Source organism: Chrysemys picta, chromosome 15, assembly GCF_011386835.1.
Source record: "Chrysemys picta bellii isolate R12L10 chromosome 15, ASM1138683v2, whole genome shotgun sequence".
Taxonomy (NCBI): Eukaryota; Metazoa; Chordata; order Testudines; family Emydidae; genus Chrysemys; species Chrysemys picta.
Genome location: NC_088805.1, coordinates 11,022,691 through 11,029,055, shown reverse-complemented (window position 1 = coordinate 11,029,055; position 6,365 = coordinate 11,022,691).

Here is a 6,365-nt window from a genome sequence, read left to right as displayed (position 1 = left end):
CAGGGATCTCTCTACCATGCCTCTGGCTCTGGGGGTGGTGGTGATGTCCTCTGACTCGATCCGCGGCACCAGTATTCCCAGCTCCCGTTGTTCCTCATTCCATACCCAGAGACAGCCCAGTCGTTTCCCCAGTCGGCGTGTGGCATTGCGGGCGCGGGACCACAGCGAGGCGATGTCGCCTCCGTCCCGGGCCAACTCGCCGTCTAAGGAGCCGCTCAGGAAGGTGGCCATGTCTCGGTCAGAGGGAGGTCTGCCGATTCGTTTCTCAACAATGGCGCGCAGGGCAGTCGTCGCGACGGTCCTCACCTTGGCATCAGGGCACGTCAGGAGGCAGAAGGCGTGCGTGATGACCGCGATGTCGCACAGGTCTCCCATGCGGGGGACGTTGGCGCCACCGTGCCTGTGCGTGATGTAGATGAGCTCGTTGCTGGCTCTCTGGGGCAGGGACAGCCAGCTCTTGACCAGCTGCCGGATGGTGTTGTCCGCCCTGTTGAGAGGCACCTTTGCCACGGAGGATCCTCTCAAGACGAAGGCGATGCGGGGGATCAGGAAAGTGTTGAGGGTGTTGATTTTCTGCTGTGGGGCCAGCAGGGATGTGTCTATCTTGGTGGCGTCCTGCAGGATCTCTCGGATGGTGTCCTCGGGGGTCTGCTGGACGCGGAAGCCCGTCGCCGTCCCGAGGTGCTGGTACGCCTGCCCCTCTGCTAGGGGGATGACGGGCTCGCCCTGAATGAGGAATTCCGTCGCCAGTACCGAGTCCCTTACGCTCCAGTCGACGTGGAGGGACGCGCACTTCTTGGCATTGAAGCGGAGTCCCGCCTAGTCCGCAACTCTCCCAAGGGTGTCGAGCATGCCCTGGAGCCTCTCGTGGTTGTCTGCGATCAGGACCAGGTCATCCGCGTAGGCGAAGACGTTCGCCCTCTCGCCATGCAGGTCGAAGCCGTCGGAGATCGCCCGCAGGAGTGGCTCCATGGCGAGGTTGAAGACGATCGGACTGACGGGGCAGCCCTGCTTCACGCCGCTGTGGATTGGTATCTCGGCGGTTTCCCCTTCTACTGAGCGGATGGTGGTGCTGCAGCCTTCATACATAAGGCGAAGGAAGGTCTCTGGCATTCCGAACTCCCGGAGTGTGTCGAAGATGTGGGGGATGGACCCAAAGGCGTTGGCCAGGGTCGAGCCACGCTATCGTGCACTGCTTCCGCACCCGTCTGGATGACAGTCTGGAGCAGGAAGTTGTGCTCGTAGCACCCCTCTGATGGCATGAAGCCCTTCTGGGCGAGGCTGATGGCTCCTCCGGATGTCGCCCACTCTGTGATACTGGCCGCCAGGCAGCTGGCTTATAGCTTATACATTGTGGAGCACAGGGAGATGGGTCTCCAGTTGCTGGGGTCGTTGCGCTCTCCTTTCTTGTATATCAGGACGGTCATGGCCTTCTTCCAGGAGGTGGGGGTTTGGCCGAATTGCTTGCAGAGGTTGAAGATGTTGGAGAGCACAAGGCAGCCAGGGTCACGCTTTTTTAAGAGACTGTAGGGCATGCTGTCTCTTCCAGGTGCTGTATTCTTGGTTCTAGAGAGCCTGGCCGTCACCTCTTTGGGGGTGAAGTCGGCCTCCAGGTCATCTGAGTCGGTAATGCAGGGCAGGGGGTGGAGGCACTCCGGGCGCAGCGCGTCGTTCCTGGGCACGCCGCCGAACACTCCGTGGAAGTAGTTGTGGAGGCGTTCGGGCGGAATCGTGCAGTAGGACGGGCGCCCGTCGAGGACCTCTCTCACGGCCTTGTCCGGTACAGCTTCTGGATCCTCGAGGCCGCTGCTGGGTCATGGCGGCTGGTGTTCCTCCTTCTAATTCCCCTAGTGTTGGTGTCACGGTGAGGGGTGGGCCGTCTGGGAGCAGGCCAGGTGGTCTCCCGGTTCGGCGTCCTCCGGAAGGCGATCTCTGTGGCCAGCTCATGGGTGAGCCTGTCGATGAGCGAGTCGAATTCCGCGAAGGAGGCTGGTGTTTGGAGTTCCTCGATCCAGGCGGCGTGCCAGGGTGTGGCTGGCCTAGCTGTCGGTCGCTGGTCCTCAGTCGGCGTGGGCAGCGTGTTGGCTGCGTGGTCAATGGGATGTCCTGCTTGTGGATCGGGGGACCTTTTGGCTGGGTCCTGGGGTGTAGTCGCCGGTGGAGTGGTGTCGTTGTTAGTCGTTGGTGGAATCTGGATTGGGTCGGCGGGGGTGATGGCAGATCCTCCGTGCGTGGGTGTTGTCCGAGGGGTCGCTGCGGGAGCGTTCGACCTTCTGGTGGTAGGGATTGGCCTGGTGGCTTCTGGGGCTGTATTGGACTGTTTGGCGATGGGGGGCTGGCGCTGTGGTCTGGCTGTGGCGCTGACTTCTCTGATGGTAGAAGTTTGAGGAGCGGTCTGGGGGGTCGTCCCCATTCCCCCGGCGGGTGGTGTTCGCCGTGCGGGCTGAGGAGTCGCGTTGGCTCCTCTTGCGGTTTGCAGGGTGGTCTGAGGGCTGATGTCAGTTCCTTCGGAGGCAGGATCTCGGGTGTCCACGTGTGGCGGGGCACTGATCCTTCTTGAGGTGGGGTCACGCTGGTTGGGCGTCGGGAGGACACTGAGATGTCTCAGCTCAGAGCTTCTGGGCAACCTGGGAAGATGTGACAAATCTCCTGCTAACAGAGGCTCGGTCAACGTTTCCCGCTGCAGTAGGTGTCGTCCTGACGGTGGGGCCCTGGTCCACCGGCTCGGAGGTCGGAGTGGGTTTCTGGGCAGCGGCTGGCGGGGGCGCCCTGTTTCCTTGCGGCGCAGGAGCGGAAGGGGCACAGGAGGGCAGGGGGCTGGAGCCGGAGCTGCTGCTGTGCGGGCTTTCTTGCAGGTGGCCTGGTGCGTCTTACGTCTCTTCTGGGACTCGAAGGGCAGGCTGCAGAGGGCACAGCTGAAGGCGGTGGATTTGTTGTGGCACCTCTTCAGGTGCCTGGTGACCCCTCCGAGGAGATGGAAGCGTCAGGGCGGCAAGCAGATGGGGCAGATGAGCGCATCTGCGGCAAAGGGGTATTTCAGGTAGTTGAGGTTGTTGTCGGTCCCCTGTGGAGCCGGGGTTCCAGCGGCAGCAGAGGTTTCTCCAGCTCATTTGTTTCCCCTGGGGGGAATGGGGGAGGGTGGTCTGGCTAGGTAGGCATCTGGTAGAGTCCTGGGGTCCCTCCGGTTGGTGTCTGGGGCTGAGCAGCCATCTTGTGGGGTGCTGGGGCCCTCCTGGCTGCACGGCTGGTGGTGGTGGCGGCGGCGGCGGCATCCCTCAGCGGTAGCTGCGCCTCAGGAGCACTGGGGATGCTTCCCGGTGGCTGCAGCTCTTGGGAGGCAGTGGGGGTGACCTGTTGCTGGTCAGGGGAGTTGTCCCTCGGTGGCGGGGGCTGCTGAAGAGCAGGGGGTGTGTCTGGTGTCTGCTGGAGGACAGGGGAGCCATCTCGTGGCGGCTGGGGCTGCTGGGGTGTATAGCGGGGGTCTCTTGGTAGCTGGGGGATAGCAGGGGGGTCCCTCAATAGTTGCAGCTGCTGTGGAGCGGTGGGGCGGGGGGGTCTCTCGCTGGCTGGAGCAGTGGGGGGGGGGACCCCCAGCAGTTGGGGCAGCAGGAGAGTGGCTGGGGAGGTCCCCTGGTGGCTGGAGCGGCTGGTGGGCAGCTGGGGAATCTGTCGGCAGCTGGAGCGTCTGGTGATCGGCGGGCAGGTCTCTCGGTGGAGCTGCTCGTCTGTGGGGGGGGCAGTCCCCCGGTGGCTGGGGTTGCTGGTAGGCGGTGGGAGAACCCCTCTGTGGCTAGAAGGCAGTGGGGCTTGGCATCTGGGGCAGCTCACACGTGGCGCGGCTGACCCTTGGCTGCTGGTGAGCAGCGGGGGAGTCCCTTTGCGGCTGGAGTGCAGTGGGGGCATCTCTCTGCCTTTGGGGCAGCTGGCACGTGGCGGGGTAGTCTCCCGGTGGCTGGAGCTGCCGGTGGGCGGCAGGTCGGAGCCTTGCCTGCTGGAGCACATCAGAAAGCTCCGCAGGCACCCTGAGCGGCGGCGGGTGCTGGGGCGCAGGGCAGGAGAGCCCCGGCGGCTCAGGCAGCAGGGGCTCGGGCACGTGGCTGGGCTCCCTGGGCCGCACAGGCAGCCGGGGTGCAGGGCAGCAATCCCCCGGCGGCCTGAGCAGTAGGGGTTGGGGCATGTGGCGGGGGGCCCCCAGGTTGCATTAGCAGCAGCGGCTGGGGCGCAGGGCCGGGATCCCCCGGCGGCTCGGGCAGCAGCGGGAATCCCCTGGCGGCTCAGGCAGTAGCGGCTGGGGCACGTGGCGGGGCTCCCCAGGCCGCACAGGCAGCGGGGGACAGGGCGCGGGGCAGCAGCGGCTGGGGCACGTGGTGGTAGCCCCCCAGTGGCATGGGCGGCGGCCAGGGTGTGGGCGGGGGCAGCCCCCCGGTGGCATGGGCGGTGGGGAAGCCGCAGCAGAGTCTCCTGGGGGGGTAGATGCTGGGGGTCAGCGGGGCAGTTACCTGGCGCCGGGAGCGACAGCTGGGCAGCGGGGGTTTTTTCCGGCAGCTGGGACATGTGGGGACAGACTCCTGGCGGTAGCAGCAGCTGGGCGGCAGTGGATCTCTCCGGCGGCAGGGGAGGGGGGGGGCAGTCTCTCAGCGGTTGCGGCTGCTGGCGATTAGCGGGCGATTCTTCCCGCGGCTGGAGCACGGCGGGGCAGCCCCCCGGCGGCTGGAGAGGGGGGTGTATGTTCCTCCTCTTGGTGATGTCTCAGCAGGCTGGTCTCGAGATGTGGGAGCTGCTTGCGGCAGCATCTGGGGGGCAGATCCTTCCTGTTCTCGTTCTTCCCTCTGGATCTGCTGGTTCGCCATGTCCCCGAGGGCAGTGGCCGGGAGCCTGTGCAGAGCAGTCGGGCGTGCTGGGGCAGTGTCTTGGGCTGTGTTTTAGGGGCAGCAGGATGCATCTCGGGGCACCATTAGCTCTTGTGGAGTAGCAGATACAGTGGTGTAGCAGCTTATCATAAAAAAGATGATTAAACTGATAAGAACAGATAAAATTTTATTAGAAAATGTTTAAAAACAGATGATACAGAGAGTATGATACAGAGAGTTTGGAACGTCAGTTATTGGTCATTGGGGGTGTTAAGGCTGCTTCCCCACTTTTGAACTTTAGGGTACAAATGTGGGGGCCTGCATGAAAACTTCTAAGCTTAACTACCAGCTTAGATCTGGTTCGCTGCCACCATCCCAAGGCTAATTCCCTTCCCTGGGTAGCCTTGAGAGTCGCTTCACCAATTCCCTGGTGAATACAGATCCAAACAAGGAAAAATCAATCAGGTTCTTAAAGCAGGCTTTTAATTAAAGAAAAAGGTAAAAATCATCTCTGTAAAATCAGGATGGAAAATAACTTTACAGGGTAATCAGACTTAAAGACCTCAGAGGACCCCCTTCTAGCCTTAGGTTCAAAGTACAGCAAACAGAGAAACACTCTAGCAAAAGATACCTTTACAAGTTGAGAAAACAAAGAGAAACTAACACGCCTTGCCTGGATGTTTACTTACAAGTTTGAAATAGGAGAGACTTGTTCAGAAAGATTTGGAGAGCCTGGATTGATGTCTGGTCCCTCTTAGTCCCAAGAGCGAATAACTTCCCAAAACAAAGAGCACAAACAAAAGCCTTCCCTCCCCCCAAGATTTGAAAGTATCTTGTCCCCTTATTGGTCCTTTGGGTCAGATGCCAGCCAGGTTACCTGAGCTTCTTAACCCTTTACAGGTAAAAGGATTTTGGAGTCTCTCTGGCCAGGAGGGATTTTATAGTACTGTACACAGGAGAGCTGTTACCCTTCCCTTTATAGTTATGACAGGGGGTAACATACAGAGTATAGGGGGATGCTAGTATTTTGGTATTGGACAGCACATAACATATACAGTCTGCAATGTCCCCGATTGGGGGGTTACGGTGGGTGAGATCAAGATACAGTCAGCAAGTAGTGAGGGTACATCACTCATACAAAAAGTACAGGCAGTTGTGGGTATATAATTAAGCGGGCCAGGTAATGGGCATGGGTGACCCTCGCATGATGGAGTTTGGTTCAGTTCGGTGGGCTCAGAGGATAGGCTCCAACAGAGAAAGTCTACTGGTCTCTTAGCCAAAAGGCAGAAAAGTTTTTTCACTTCAAGGTCCCAGAAGCAAAGACAAGGTTTTCGTCTCAAGGCCAAAAGACCAGAAACATCAAGACACTTGATCATGGCCTTGGATACACCAAGAGACTACCTACGCTTGACCTTAGCTCAGAGAGCCAGGAAGCTGTAATATGCTGCAAAATGAGACAGCCGTACCTCCGCCACAGCTTTCTACATCGCCACGAGGACTCCCAGACAGGGACCA